This window comes from Bombus impatiens, unplaced genomic scaffold, assembly GCF_000188095.3.
Source record: "Bombus impatiens unplaced genomic scaffold, BIMP_2.2 scf_0577, whole genome shotgun sequence".
Classification (NCBI taxonomy): Eukaryota; Metazoa; Arthropoda; class Insecta; order Hymenoptera; family Apidae; genus Bombus; species Bombus impatiens.
Window position 1 is genome coordinate 100,033 of NT_176996.1, and position 15,009 is coordinate 115,041.

Sequence of the window (15,009 nt, forward strand, 5' to 3'; positions counted from 1 at the left end):
ACAGTATTGTATTTACCTTTCAGTATCGCCAGAAACATCAAATATGCTTATGCAGCTTTTTAATATTTTTCAACAATAAATATGATTTTCGTTTTCATATCTGTTAAAAGTGCATGTTTTTTTGCAAGTATTATAATAATTAGAAATATTGGCATATTATACTTTTCTTGGATAACGAAGGTGATGTACAGTCATAACTTTTTAAAGAAATAAAGATACGGAGCGTAGATGCCCTATAATTTATTTTTATTACGATATCGATCTTGGTCACTTTTTAACATGATTCATATTCTTTAGAATCAAAACATAAATTATATTACACATAGGATTCCGGTGAAGAAACAATGTGTTCCTGCTTGAAAAGTTTCGAATCACATTAGTAGTTGAACAGTTACGAAACATAGACGCGGAACTATATACATCTCTCTTTCTACGGAACAATTTTTCTGTGTTTTCTGGTTGACACAAATTTGAGAAACAATGTTTACCAAATATTAAAACTCATTGTAATGTATTCCAGTTATAAAGAAAAAAGGAAAAAGGAAGAGATTGCTCGAAGGAAGAACCAGAATGCAGGATGAGAAATTCTGTGAAATTTGGCGATCTATGAGCCGCAAAATGAAGTCTGGTTAAGAAGAAGGATCCGTGAAGGGCGATAGATTGAAGAGGCGGAGGCAAATGAGAGCGGGTTGGATAACGCCGCGGAGGAAAGTTTTAAATTGTGTTGGGAAAGGCGAGCGATTAGTGGATTATAAACATACTGAAAACTTCTGATGGGATTAGCTTTCCTCAGAAGAGGGGTCAAAAGAGGTTTGGCTGGCTTTCAGTCGGTTCGAATAACCTCGAAAAAGTACTTGACTTTCTTTCCGATTTTCCTGCTGCGTAAAATGGAGAATACCGAACCTGCATCATCGTTTTATAACAAACTGTAACGATCAATGTTAATTTTTCGAATAAATATTTTACGAAAGAATCAGAATTTCCTAATTTCATAACGCACTAGAGCACCCCCCCCCCCCTTATTATCTAAACATTGTTCGAATATCTTTTTATATTAATAATTAATATAAAGCTTCTATCATTCGAATGTAATATTTCCCAGCAGCGGACGCCTTCTTATTATTATTTATTTTATTTAAATTAACGTCAACCATTTTGTATGGTCAATAGCGACAGTGATTAGTAAAATAAATAATATACGAAAATATACGAAAAGCAAAGTGTAAAATGTAATAATAAAAGAAGTTACAAACTGGTTTAATACTATACGTCAATACATTTTGAACATAAATCATATATAACGATGTACAATTACAGCAGGACACAGTACAATTAACCCAAACTTAAATTAATAGGATACAATGTATGTTTCAACTAAATTAATAGTTGGCAATATCGTAATTTTTCGTACAAATTTTGTTTTGGATTGGGAAACGTAATTCTAAATCTGGCGATAGTAGTTTGCCTCTTCCTGTTAAAAAAAATTACTGGACTTTTACCAAATATATTTATAGTACTTTGAGAATTAATTAGATGTTTTTTCTCAGGGTCAGTAGACATTTGAAAAAAAATAAAACCAAAATAAATATCATTATGTTAGACCGCATTACTAGCAGATTTTTATGTTAATGCAAGGTCGAAAAATTGAGAAAAGAAAGCAAGATAGCACCAATGTTGTAATATTTTTCTCGATTTTCGATATGAAAGTAATTAATTTCATAATACTCTAAACGTAATAGTAACCACATTTAATTATATCAAGTTAATCCAATAATAGCAATTTACGAGTATATTGTTGAATCGCATTTAAACAACTTGTTCACGTCCGTACATGCAATATTATGTCAGATACAGAGGTTAGAATTACAATCGCTATTATTTTTTTTTTTTTTTTGATTATTGATTCTTCGATCGTTTGGTCAAGTAACTACAGGAAATGGCTTTCTATCACTTTCAAAATCGATAATTATGCAATTTCATTTATTAACGTAATTTCAATGGATCAAGACAAACAAATGCTTTAAGATTTCAATTACAAATTGTTTATAAACAGAAAGTTCACATTAAAGTATATGCGTATTTTACATTTTCACAATTTTTTCAGGAAATGGACGTGCACCACTTTCAAAATGAACGGTCCATGTGTAGATGTGTTCCGATGTATCTGTACGTTCATAATATATTATTTACTATGAATAGTAAAGCAGGATAATAAGTGTAGCTTTCCATATTACGTGTCCTCCGTTCGTTTTCCGCAATCCATTACAATGGAACATGTCAGTTGCAATTTGACATCAATATGCAGATGTTTCACTTGAAAGCGATACGGGCACGTTCTACGCGCACTGAATATCAAATTATCAATGAATTATGATTTCTAGTCGTATGCACAACTTATGAATTACAAACAAGATTTATGCGCAAATGCTATACCTCGATCTTATAATTTCTTTTATAAAAAATAATATCGTCTGTTAAGTCAGTAGCTACATACATACGACAAACAATTTATATGTTAAATTATGTGTCAACGATAGAGTAGACATTTTAAAAAAAACGTGCTTCTGACGTTAAACGGTTAAGAAAAATGTATACAAGTAATCATTTACAAAGCAACCTCGCCGATTTCTATCGATATAGGAAATGTTGCATTACGTTTTATCTGTCTGTCCATCATGTACCTACTAGTGGCGAAGGTCAGCAGATATGTAAACATATCCACGCACAACCTAGTAATAATGCAATGGATAACAATGTGCAATCTTAGTTTCTAAGTTATACACAAAAGTATGTTTGGTAGCATAAAGAAATAATACAAAATCGTGGGGATTAGCATCAATGAGTGAAATTTAGGTAGATGAAATCTATATGCCACAATAAAGTGTAGTGGAAACTATATTTAACAAAAGTTGCATGTGGATATCTCGGAAACTAAGGTAAAATGGTGGTAACGTGCACGCGGAAAAAACTATTTAGTATGATGACATTGATCACGATCGTGCAAACAGGTCCGGATACTCATATGCCGAAAGTATAGAGGAAACCATGCGAACGTTGAGTTGCGAAAAATGAAGATGAAAGACAAGAAGTTATTGTCTTCCATGTTGATTTTTCAGGACGCAATTGCCGCACGATCTTCCCTAGCGAGTGTAGATATCTGCTTATATAGCCGCAACCTTTGTAACATACAGGGTCGTTGGTAACTGGTGGAATAAAAATTTTTTTTTTAATTTTTTTTTTTAATTTTTCCATCGAGACAACGATCTACAGTGAGATCCGTTACAACGTACCGCACGCGTATCGAGCAAAAATTCAAAGTCGATTTTCTCGAAAACAAAGCCTCGAACGAAAAATTTTTATTCTATATTTTCGACTTCTTTTTTCGCGTAGAATCAAACTCGGCGAGACGTGTCCTAACGTAAATAATGACCATTTCCCGGTTGAATAGCTTCAAAGATGTTCGATTTAAACCGATTTAAATGGACACCCTGTGCGTGATATGCATAATTGGAATATTGAAAATGAGGAATGGCTTTGCCAAGTCGTACGACGCGATGTCGTTGATGACAACTCTATCGAACCATTTTCTATCAATGGTATTCGAGATTGTCAAAAATTTGCAAATTTTATAATGGATCGCCGTCTCTGAATTTAATGTAAAAATTACAATATGGCAAAACGAAAAGCTAAGGACCATTACGAATGCAGAGCGGTAAATTCCGAACCGCCAAATCTACAAGGAAACTGGCATTCTCGGGTCTCGCAGCGAATCTCCTGGACACCTTGGAGGAAAAGGAAGAGCCAAAAAGACACCACTTTCGCCAACTGCCCTTCAGATTTAGCGACGCAGGCTATCAAACGATGTGGTACACCTGTAGGTGTATTCGCTTTCAAGGGGCATATAAACCACCATAACCAGTGTTAAATATCCTATTTGACAGAGGATCTACGTAAGCATTTAATAGATAAAAAAAAAAGTATGGAGAAGGATTAGTCGCCAAGAATATACGGATGTTGTTATTTTTCTTTCATTGACGCAGTACGTTCATAATTCTCCTTGGACCTGTTAAATAAAAGTTAAACTTGGTAAGCAGGATTGCAGTGGTTTCACTGGAATTTACAATGAAAAGTCACTTGATCATACGGAATAGGGAATTGAACGTACGCAGAGAGAAGCAGATGCGTGAAAAAAACGTGTGGTCCCCTTTGCCAGTTTGCATTCTTCTTCTTCTTTTGTAATGCAGGAGTAGTCCTCGAAACGAAATCCATTGTTTCCAGCCGTTGAGCACGAAGAAGTACCAGCACCAGAACTACCTACTCTAACACTCGAGTGCCCTTGAACGACCGACCTGACGATTAAGCCGGAAAGTGTCTTGAAACTGCTCAAACAGGACGCAAATGACGGATCGAGAACCTCTCAGGACCAGTTTTGTCCCGCGTTTTGTGTATCGAAATAGTTGAACCTTATCGAATCCCCCGTCTGATGCGGCTAAGCGCAAACTCAACGAAGATTTTTACGCTTTCTGCTCGCACTTTGCGTATCGAATCCTAGAAAAGAGGGTGACAGATTCCGCGGTAAATATGCTCTGTATAATATGCATATACGGGGTGCCCGAAAAACTCGAGGCAAGCCTTATATTACGCGCTGACGAGAGAAACAGGCAATTATGAATCTATTTTGAAGACATAGATTCTTAGTCGAAGGTTATCGGTAGATTGCATATTTTGATGCATTTAAAGGAATTTCTAAAGGACAAAATTAAACAGCATGCATACAAAACGAAAAGGTATATAAAATATGCATAGCACGATGTTTTCTATAATACTTGGCTGGTAAAGCAATTTTCATAAATATGTATTCGCGTGAAAATCCGTAATCTAATTATTATCTTTCTTACAGAAGGAAGCTTAGAAGATGGCTCTGGATGGAGGAATTTTGTAAGGATATTGAAAGCGATTTCGAGGTTTTATTATAAAAAGTTGATCCGAAGATAGAAAGAACCACGAGAATCCATTTCGATGGAAAACTATTTCCATATTCTAAAACTATATTTCCAGATTCTCCCCAGATAATGCAGATTAACTGTACTAAACGTGGTTTTCATCCGCGGACTTCAATTTTGTCTCCTGTTGTCAGTGAATTTTTTTACGAAAGACAGATGTTGATCTAGGTAAAACTAAGATCTAGGTGAAGCAACAGCTCGTTCGCTCTGCTAATTCGTAACAATATGTATTGTAAGGATTTCGATAATATTTTACAAAAGATCGACTCAACAAGTGTTGACACATTATGTTATATGTAAGAGATATATTTTTCCCGGTGTAGGTACAGGGAACGTTCGATAATTGCACAGTCACCATCCTCACTAGGAAGAAGAAGAAAAGGAGAGAGATTTCCTTGACCCACCACGAAACTAGATACCAATTACAAAATAAAGCTTCTTTTATTCGCTACTTTTTCTAAATTAAACGTTTGCAAATATATTTGTGTGATCCGATTAGAATGAGACCAAACACGATATAATTTGAATTATATTTGCTTATTGATATCGTTTATTAAGTAAGCAACTATGCTCCAAACTATAACGCGTTTAATGTCATTTTGGTGAAAGTTTCATTCATCAGGAATCAAAAATTAAAAAATTTGATTTTTGATTGAAAGGTCTCAGTTTATCGCGGACCTTTAATATTCGTCCGATGCTCCTTTCATTAACGCTGTTCTTTTCCACGTTCCACATCTAAAATCCTAGTTTCAAGGAAAAGAATCGTTTCTGCCTCTGTTTAATTGCAACTCTTGAATCCCGATTTTTACGCGACTATCGAATGTTTCAAAATTCGTAAAACATAATGTTTTTTTTTTATTTAGTTGTTTACATTCACAATTTGTCCGATTTGGACATTTGGTAGAATTTTTTGGCTGTTTGATTATCATGTGGGTGGCTACCCCCAGCGGGGTACCATCTTCGTGTTTGTTAGGTTATATCCTTTATGAGATCTGTTAGGTGAAAACATAATATAATACATAAATAAAAATTGTCTGTTTAAAGATTCGTTACATTCTTCTAAGTATCTCTTCTAAGTATCACACGTAACAGTTCTTTGCATGAAAAAGATCACGTGCCTTTTACATTTGGTAATATTCTTGATGACACGAAACGATTTTTATTGTCAAAGTTCGCCCGACATTTTGCAACAAAAACATGAAACTATACAGCAGTACTTTAGAGTACTGCTCTGTTATCCGGGCACCTTACCATCGTTATCACATAAATAATCTTGGAAGCTATGCAAATACAGATTCCTACGTTTAGCGACACTCTTTCGTCGTCTACGTCCGCTGCTCAACCTACTCTTTGCACGTAAAATACCGAACGACTTAATAAATTGTCTCGAAATCTCAAGGCATTTCAGTCTCCGGATCTCTCGGTCTTCTATTAGACATTGTCCCAAGAATTTCATCGAACCCGTTATGGTCCACATAATTGCATCGATCTTCGGGCATAGTTCTCTCTGTTTCCGCGCTGACCTCTTCTTTTATCGTATCAATCTTTATTATATATATATAATATATATATATATATGTATATATAATATATATATAAATATAATACATATATAAATACATATATAGAGTGTACGGCCTGTAAACAAATAAATACTACTAATAAAAGCAAATATACATCTTTAGGAAACCGTGTATAAAGCATCGACTGGATTTAAGATCGTCGTCGTTAGTGCGCAGAGACGTCGATAAGGACTGGATTTCTATCTCACTGCTTTACTCGCTAAACGACAGCATTAGTTCAAGGATCTTTGCTACATCAACGAAACGTCGAACATAATTATCCGGGAATCCATCGGTGAACTTGGATTACCATAGAATCCGGAGCAACAGTGGCTTGGCAGCAAGCCCGCAGCGTTTCGGTTGCCGCCTTTTGAATCTTAATAAATTATCCGTCGACCATGGACGATCGGAGAAGGGTGCGAGAGGCCAGTCGAGCGCGCATCTATCGGCATGCTCATTAATCACCCGATATATATATATATATATATATATGAATATATATATATATATATAGCCCGGTTCGTCGCCACCGATAATCGGCCGCGCCACAGCCGACCAGGGAATTTGAATTTCGAGAACGGGCATACGGTTCTGGCTCGAATATTATCGGTATATCGATTTCACACACACACTCCTCCCCTGGCCCTTCCCCTTCTCCTATGCCTTGCTTCGCCCACTTGAAATCCTCCTGTCAACCAGTTCAAAAAGATTTCCTCAATGCCCTGTCGTTTATACTCGTACCATAAATTCGATAAGCTTTATTGCTCTAATGGCTGCTAATTCGATAATAATTCAAACCGACTATGTATTAAAATATCTAGCACGGCGTGGGCCAGACATGGGGGGTTTCTCGCCTGTTTTTGATCCAACGATTTCGGAACTGAATTTCGTGCCAACCGATATCTTTTGGCGAGACATTGATCACAATAAATTTTCAAGTTCAGCAATTAGTTTCTGAAATATGGGAGATCGAAGAATTCAAAATTCGTTAACGCGTCAGCCCATACACTACGACGTACGGACTTTATGCCAATTCGATAATTTAAAAAGTCCGAACTTGGATTTTCAAAATTTACAATAGCAAATTCAATATACCGATCCGTATGTTAAAAAATGTTTCAATTTTCATAACATTTTCATTTAATACCTGCAACTTAAAAAGTTACAACTATAAAACGTATCTATCTTTTACTCTTCCTGTCATAGCTCATAGCGTTGTAAATTGTTCGGAATCAACTCGGATTTCAATGTTAGAAAATACAAAATTCGAAACATTTTTTTTCAATATCCAATGATAAATTCTTCTTCATTGTGAACGATAACAAAAGTAGTAGAATCGTAAACAGCAAGTAATAGCAGTAGAGCAAATTCATCAACGATTTTTCGTAGTTTTGCGGCAAGAAAATCGATATGCATTATCAAGCAGCAAATCTACAAGGTGTTCGGCCAAATGAGGTTCACGATTTTTCAAGCATTTTCGGACAAAGGTCGATCAGTTTCGAATCGGCAATTTGCAATATTCAAAATTGCCAAAAGGACTTGTTTCGATAGAAAGTGACGATCACCTTGACTTTCTTAAATAGCATAATCTTTGATTTCGCAGCTTTGTAGCAGATGTCGAAACGAGTTCAACGAGCTGCAATGCTATGACCTTCAAATGGCCACGAGTTCAAAAATCTTAAATTCAACGCGCCAATTAAGCGTACAAAAGTAAAAGCCTACCAATTTATTTGACGAATACAAATGACACGATGAACACGAATAATTTCCGGATCCTGATCTCTGATTTCGAGGAGAGAAAAGACGAAACAAGGGAGATCCAACAATATAACTCATCAGCGCAGCAACAAGATTCGTTAATTAACTCGCAATCGAAAATAGAAGCTGGTTGAAATAAATTCTAAAGTGAAAGATCGCAAGGATCTTGTCGCAAAAAAAAATATTTGGAATATTTTTAGCGTATTTTGTTGCGCCGGGTATTGATCAGGTTCCTGCGTGTTTAATAAACTTTACAAACTCTTCCGTTTTATTTAAACTTTATGATATAGATGCTCTCGATGCGATATATATCGCACAGACTTTTCTGAAGTAGAAAGTTGTTCAACTAAGGAGTGATTTAACAAGAACCTATTAAATTATAATAAATATTACCTTATTTTTTAAATTCTTTACTTCTTTTATTTAATAGTTGCACAATTTTAAAGAGAATTATATTTATTTCCATAAAGTTTATATTATCTCTCCACAGTAAATTTCGAAGTAAGTTTCGCCTGAAAATTGAGAGTCCCAATGGTACTTTTAATAAACTAGCCTCTATATTCCCATAATGTATATCAGTTGTTAAAACGTTAGATTGTGTGGTAATTTATAGACTTACAGAAAAAGTGATCACAACGACGTTTGCAGATGTACCGTAATTCTTGCATCCTACGACACTTCATCGGCAGCCATAAAAAAACTGACAAGACCGATTAGACAATACAGCTAACTGGCTGGAGAACTGTAACGGAACGAAAACAAATCCATTCGCGTCAATTTTACCTTAGGTAAGAAGGCGTGTCCGTCAGTCAGGCTAAATAACAGTAATTTCGCAAAGCGAATCAGTAAAACATCTAAAATCGGCAAACTACTAGTTTGCTAATTAAAACGTAAGTTGAGGTTGATATATAAAAACATCATAAAACAACTCTGGACGCATGGCATACGGATGGAAGTGCCCCAAAGATAACAAAGTGTAGCAAACGTCATATAAAACAGCTACCCGAATCAACCAAACATACAGATTAAAAAAATACACGCTGGTAAATCTGATAATCAGATTCAACAACTGGTATACATATAATCCTATATCTATCGTATCCAAGGTACATTGCAATTAACAAAATTGTCTTCAGGCCATTAAACAGAGTCATCAAAATTTTTTATAACTCGAAATGTGGAATTGGCTACAAGGAACCTTGGCGTAGTTGGAAAACAGCGGTGATTTAATTATTCGCAATTGCTTCTTTTCTCGCAAAATTACACTTCAATTTTCCGCCACGTTCTCTCGCGCACCTACATTCGAGGTGTCTGCTTGGAAAATTACGAGAGGCTGTTGGTGTTTTATCAAGCAACTTCTATTGTCCGGCAAAATAGAAATATAGAAAAGGAGAGAAGTTGGTATGTACGCGTGAACGCCAGTAGACGAACGTATATCGAGTATCCTGAAAGCATTTTTAGCTACTAAAAGCATCCAGAAGAAAGCTTGTTGTTCTGTCTCTATAGAAAATGTTCTTATGCGTTTGTAAAGGATACAATGCCGTCATCAGCTGATATAATTTTTCTTACGAAAAGCAGCGTTCGAGAAGAATGTACTAATCAGAGTCTAAAGCTACGAAGAGTTTAAAGTAATATCTAACAAATTTTTCAACTGTCTGTATTTTTCATCGTGTCATAAAAACCAGAAAAGCAAATCAGAAATGATATATTTTTATTTATTTTCAGTAAACAGACATTCCGAACTTAAGCAGCGAATTTTCTATCAGAATGAAAATCAATTTAACGAATGCTTGACTGTAATAAAAGAGAGACTTGATCAATATACCCTGAGAATATCACCCTGAGAATTTCGTTTAAATAAAGTTTCGTTACACTGTACTTGTTGCATTGAAACGCAAGGTTCCAACCTTTCTTTGTATGTATTTATGTTATATCACCGTTCGTTTCGAAAATGGTGTAGGTCCATTTCTTGAAAACATTACGAGAACGAAAAACACACATATACTTGAGTTTAAACTTTTTATTTATAAACAATTTATAATTAAAGTCTGAAAATATTCCGTTGCTTTAATCAATTGAAATTTCGTTAATAAATGAAATTGTTTAACCGTTTATTTTTAAAGCGTAAATCCGTTTCCTACAATTGGTGTAATTTCTGGCCCGTCCAAACAGTCGAGGCAGCGATAAATCAAAAATAAATGATATTGAAATTAAATAACAGTATTTCATTTGTTCTGCTTTTAATTATAAATAAACGCGTATTAAAACTTAAAACGTGATTTTTTAACAATTAAAATTGAACGAATCGTACAATTCTTTAACGACGAGATTAGTGTAAGTGCAATCATGACCCCAAAAAGAGATATCGATCGACTCTTAAAAAAAGCTATTTGTATAATGAATTTACACCTCCTTAGACATATAGAGACGTGACCAAACCAAGCAGACCTTATCAGGACTTTCCAACCGAGAGAAAGGCAATCACTTCAATACGCCAAAAGAAAGGAAAATGGAAGTAGACCGCTTTCAAAATAAGCGGCGCATTTCATGCCACGTAAGTATTTCGCGAAAATAAATCCATCAATAAAGCTATTTGTTGGGAAATGTGCTAACTGGATTGCAACGATTCCGCTATTTCTTGGAAATATCTTTCACTTACAGTCAACAATGTTCGAGATTATTAACAGCTTCCACACGAATTTTCCAAACATTTAATTGTTTTTTCAACAACGCTTAGTGTACGCAAAAATATTTTAAATAACCTTTCCGTAAAATAACAGCTATCCCGATTATCTGAATCTGTGAAACTACGTTGGTACGGAAAAAGACGAAGGAGAATGTACATATAAAACAGAGCGTCCTGAAAGCATTTTGCCCGTTAAAAGCATCGAAGAGAAAATTCGTTCCATTTTCTATGGAAAAGGGGCACGACGCTGTGAAGCGTGCTCAATCGTATCCATCAGGTATAATCGTTCCTGAAAAAAGACGATTAGCACACGACTTAACTCGATGGAAATTGGAAGAAACTGTTTCCCTTTGTTTAAGGTAGGTACTACCTATTAATGTGAAAAGCGAGCAGATTAAATGAAAGACTCGATCGACTTTTTAACACTTTATTGCCACATCTGCAATTATTTACTCTTCTCGTACAACGATATTGCGTCGGTGAAGATACCTTTTGTACAACCAATGCTCGCGCAATCCTTCTTAATAATCGTGTAAGGATACAAATGCTTTGTTCGAAAGGTACGTGCAAAGATATGGAGCATTCAACAACAAGAATCGGACAAGGATTCTTCTTTGCGTCAAACACCTACATTAGACGCACACGTACGCTTCTTTGGAACAAATGACAGAATTTAAGGACCAATTTGAAAATTTCAAAAACAAACCTGACGCGAACTACTAGCGAGACAAGCTGATCGCATAATGGAATTTTCGGATAAAAAAGCAGCGAATTTCTTGGTATGAAATTTCATCTATTTAAATACAGATTAAGATTAGAATCGTCGAAGCCCTTTCACCATGACCACTTCGACATGACAAGACACCCCTCTATTACCACTTTCGTTTACTGTTTCCATTTCCATAAAATCGCCATTGTTATCGCATTTGTAGCAATGAAAGCATTTCATTAGATCAGCATATTTAAGGCTCTTCTGACGAATCTGACGAATCTACGTGCTTTACATAATTTTCAACAATACGTTTTTGCTTCTTAACGTCTGTGATTGTGACTTTTTCAGTTTCTATACTTTGCTAATTCTGCTCCACTTACACCACTTTCAAATTTTTTAACTATGTCGTACTTTGTTTCGGTAATTAGAACGTTGCTTGTTTCACAGTAAATTCTTATAATCAGCATTCACTCGATCGAATAAGGGAAAGAATGCATTGTGGATGATGGAAAAAGGTATCCATTACTGGAATTTCTTTAATTCGCATAACTTATAATCATTTTTCTTCTCGCGCGTGGCGCGAGTTCGAGCGTGCAACCTTCTCGCGATGTTCCTTGGATTATGCTAATGCCAGCGGCACATTTTTCATTCAAAATTTAATAAGACGGCGGCAAAAAATCGTACATCAAGTTTTAGGAGGTGATTGTTAAGAGCGGGCTTCAATCTTCGAGTCCATATTGATGCTAATCGCGGGAAAAAGTTTTCAATGTCCGTAGAGACGTTTGAATTTGCAAAATTTTCCAAAAGGAAAAATATCCTCACTTTCCTACCTGTTACACTATGTAAAAATATCTTTGGAAAGAAAATGAGCACGGAACTCTGGAAGAGAAAACTTTGCGCTTTAAAATGAGGCCAGATAAATTGCTGCACGACTTATTTTTACAAAGTTGTAACAGTGCAAATATCAACAATTCTTCGTTGAAAATTTAACGATCTTTTAATTTTGCATGCCACTGTAGTTCTAAAAGTGTCGTTACAAACTACCGTACTCTTCTTCTTTCAGTTAGTAAAAGTATAAGATGATTTAAAATAAATATGATGAAAATGGCGTAAAAGGAGACGGAGATAATTTTACAAGTTCTGTAGAAAATATTATTGTTTAGCGGATACAAGTATGGGTAGAAGTATACAGTACAGACTTATGGTAATTGCATAGAAGAAGCAGATCAATTTTTATGGCCTCGAAATATGTTGTCAAGGTCAACATTCTAAACGACATTTTTCTATACGTGTTACCATTGCACAGCTTTAGTTTCCGACATATTCGCGAAAAACCTCAGTTCAATTTCCGTTACGATTACGCTTCATTCTGACATAGACCGACAGCTTATAGCATTCGCGCTTTTATATAATCCAACGAAGCTCATTTTCGATAGACATTTTCAATTTACGTAAGAACGAAAAATCAATGGGTCAGGTTTGCGTCAGATAATTATAACTTTACTGTGAAATAATTTTAAGCATCAAATAATAAGAGAGATTCGATTCATATGTTAAGTTTGGTATTGTATCATCGTTATTCGAAATTGGAAACACTTGGGCAATGACGATTATCAAAATCATACTGTTGTCGAAACAGAAACTTTTGCGAATACCTCGAAGAGTAAAGCCGAGCGATGGTAACGTGTCTAGAGAAAAATTGTCCAGGATGTTGCTTTTGAGATTATATTTCCCGATGATCGAAATCGGTGAGATGATTACCTTTGTGAATAATTACCGGAAAATGGTGGTTACCATGATGGACCATAGCTTAAGCTATCCAACCGCCATTAGGCGTAAAGTAATTTTCAATGATTCTATCGTTATAGGAAATCTCACGCTGTGTCTCGTTTGTCTCCTTGTCACGTACATGCTAACAATAGTAGATTAGAGTGAGCAAACATGTATATACGCCCCGTAACCTAGTGGTAACGCGAAACGCACGGCCTTCATTTTTGAGTTATACGCAAAGATGCGTTTGGTTGTGCGTAAATAATGATAAATAGCAAACGATTATGATCAAATTAACGATACTTGCAAAATCTGTCGTTGGTCGTTAATTGTAATCCATAGATTTCTTGATCTCTTTTTACTTACATTAAAGATGATTAGCACCATGATATGATAAGATGATGGCAGCATGATCAGCAGTGAGTTAAGTTCAGGTTGTGCTATAGAAAAATACGGTTCCTCGTACCAGAATGAAATTACTTGTTGTTTGTCATTCGCTGACTCGTTGTCCGACGTGGGAAAATTAATTTCTTTTTTATTGGTTTACAAACGTTTGTGAGCTTCTTATTGTTAGTAATGTTACTGGAAAAATGTCGTGCACACGAACGCCTACGTGATACCGGTGCTTCAAACGAAATACATTGTTCTTGTGCACTGAGTGAGGATGAATGACTATATTCTTTCCAAGAACAATATCGATCCAACGACAGTTGAGCCATTAATGACCAGCAACGCGCGATGCTGAAATCAAATTTCCAAAGAAATCAAAGTTCTCTAAAAAACTTGCGAGACATTTAACTAGTTGCATGAAATTGTTGCACGCAGGTACATTCCAATACAATCTTATTTTTTCAACTAATGAAATATGACACGTACGAACTTGTACACAGTTTTTCGAAATAACTTCCCAATTATTAAAGATCCACACTATATGACAGAGTTTGAAACATTTATTCTTACATTTAAACCTAAACAATTTTACAAACGGAAATTATAATTTCTGGAACCAAATTTCTTTTTGTCACTTATTTATTTAAAAATGATTTGACATAATAATCACGTCTAATTACTTAACAAAATGAATTTGAGATATGTTTTCAGAGTTAACGTATAAAACGTATAAAAGTATAATATTGGTATATACATATCTTTGGCATATATTTGTCGGACACAAGAGGACACCGGTGCCTTCCCTCTGAAACCTCAGGAAAATCCATAAAAACATTGTAATTAAAATCTACAGTTGTAACTAAACGATTTGCCGTCATTCTAACCAATTGTATTTGTTTGAGACTTGTGACAATGAGCTTGGGCTCAAGGCGACAATTAGTCGCCGAACGTGGCCGCGGTCAACGGGACGAACTCTCCATCTAACAAAGGCATTGAGTAATCCTATAGCTCTCCTTAAAAGAAAGATTTGTAGCGGCATGTGGCAGTAAACATTCCAACGGTTTCTGTCCTGTAGCTTGCCACACGCAGATCCTATTCTCCGGGCAGGATGTTTACCAGAGGTCGACG

At 35.5% G+C, this 15,009-nt stretch overlaps 1 long non-coding RNA gene across 1 annotated transcript in view; it reads right to left on the bottom strand.

Annotated features, from left to right (window-relative positions):
- Window positions 1-15,009, bottom strand: part of LOC112213281 — a 136,500-nt gene that overhangs the window by 57,407 nt on the left and 64,084 nt on the right. The window lies entirely within an intron of this gene.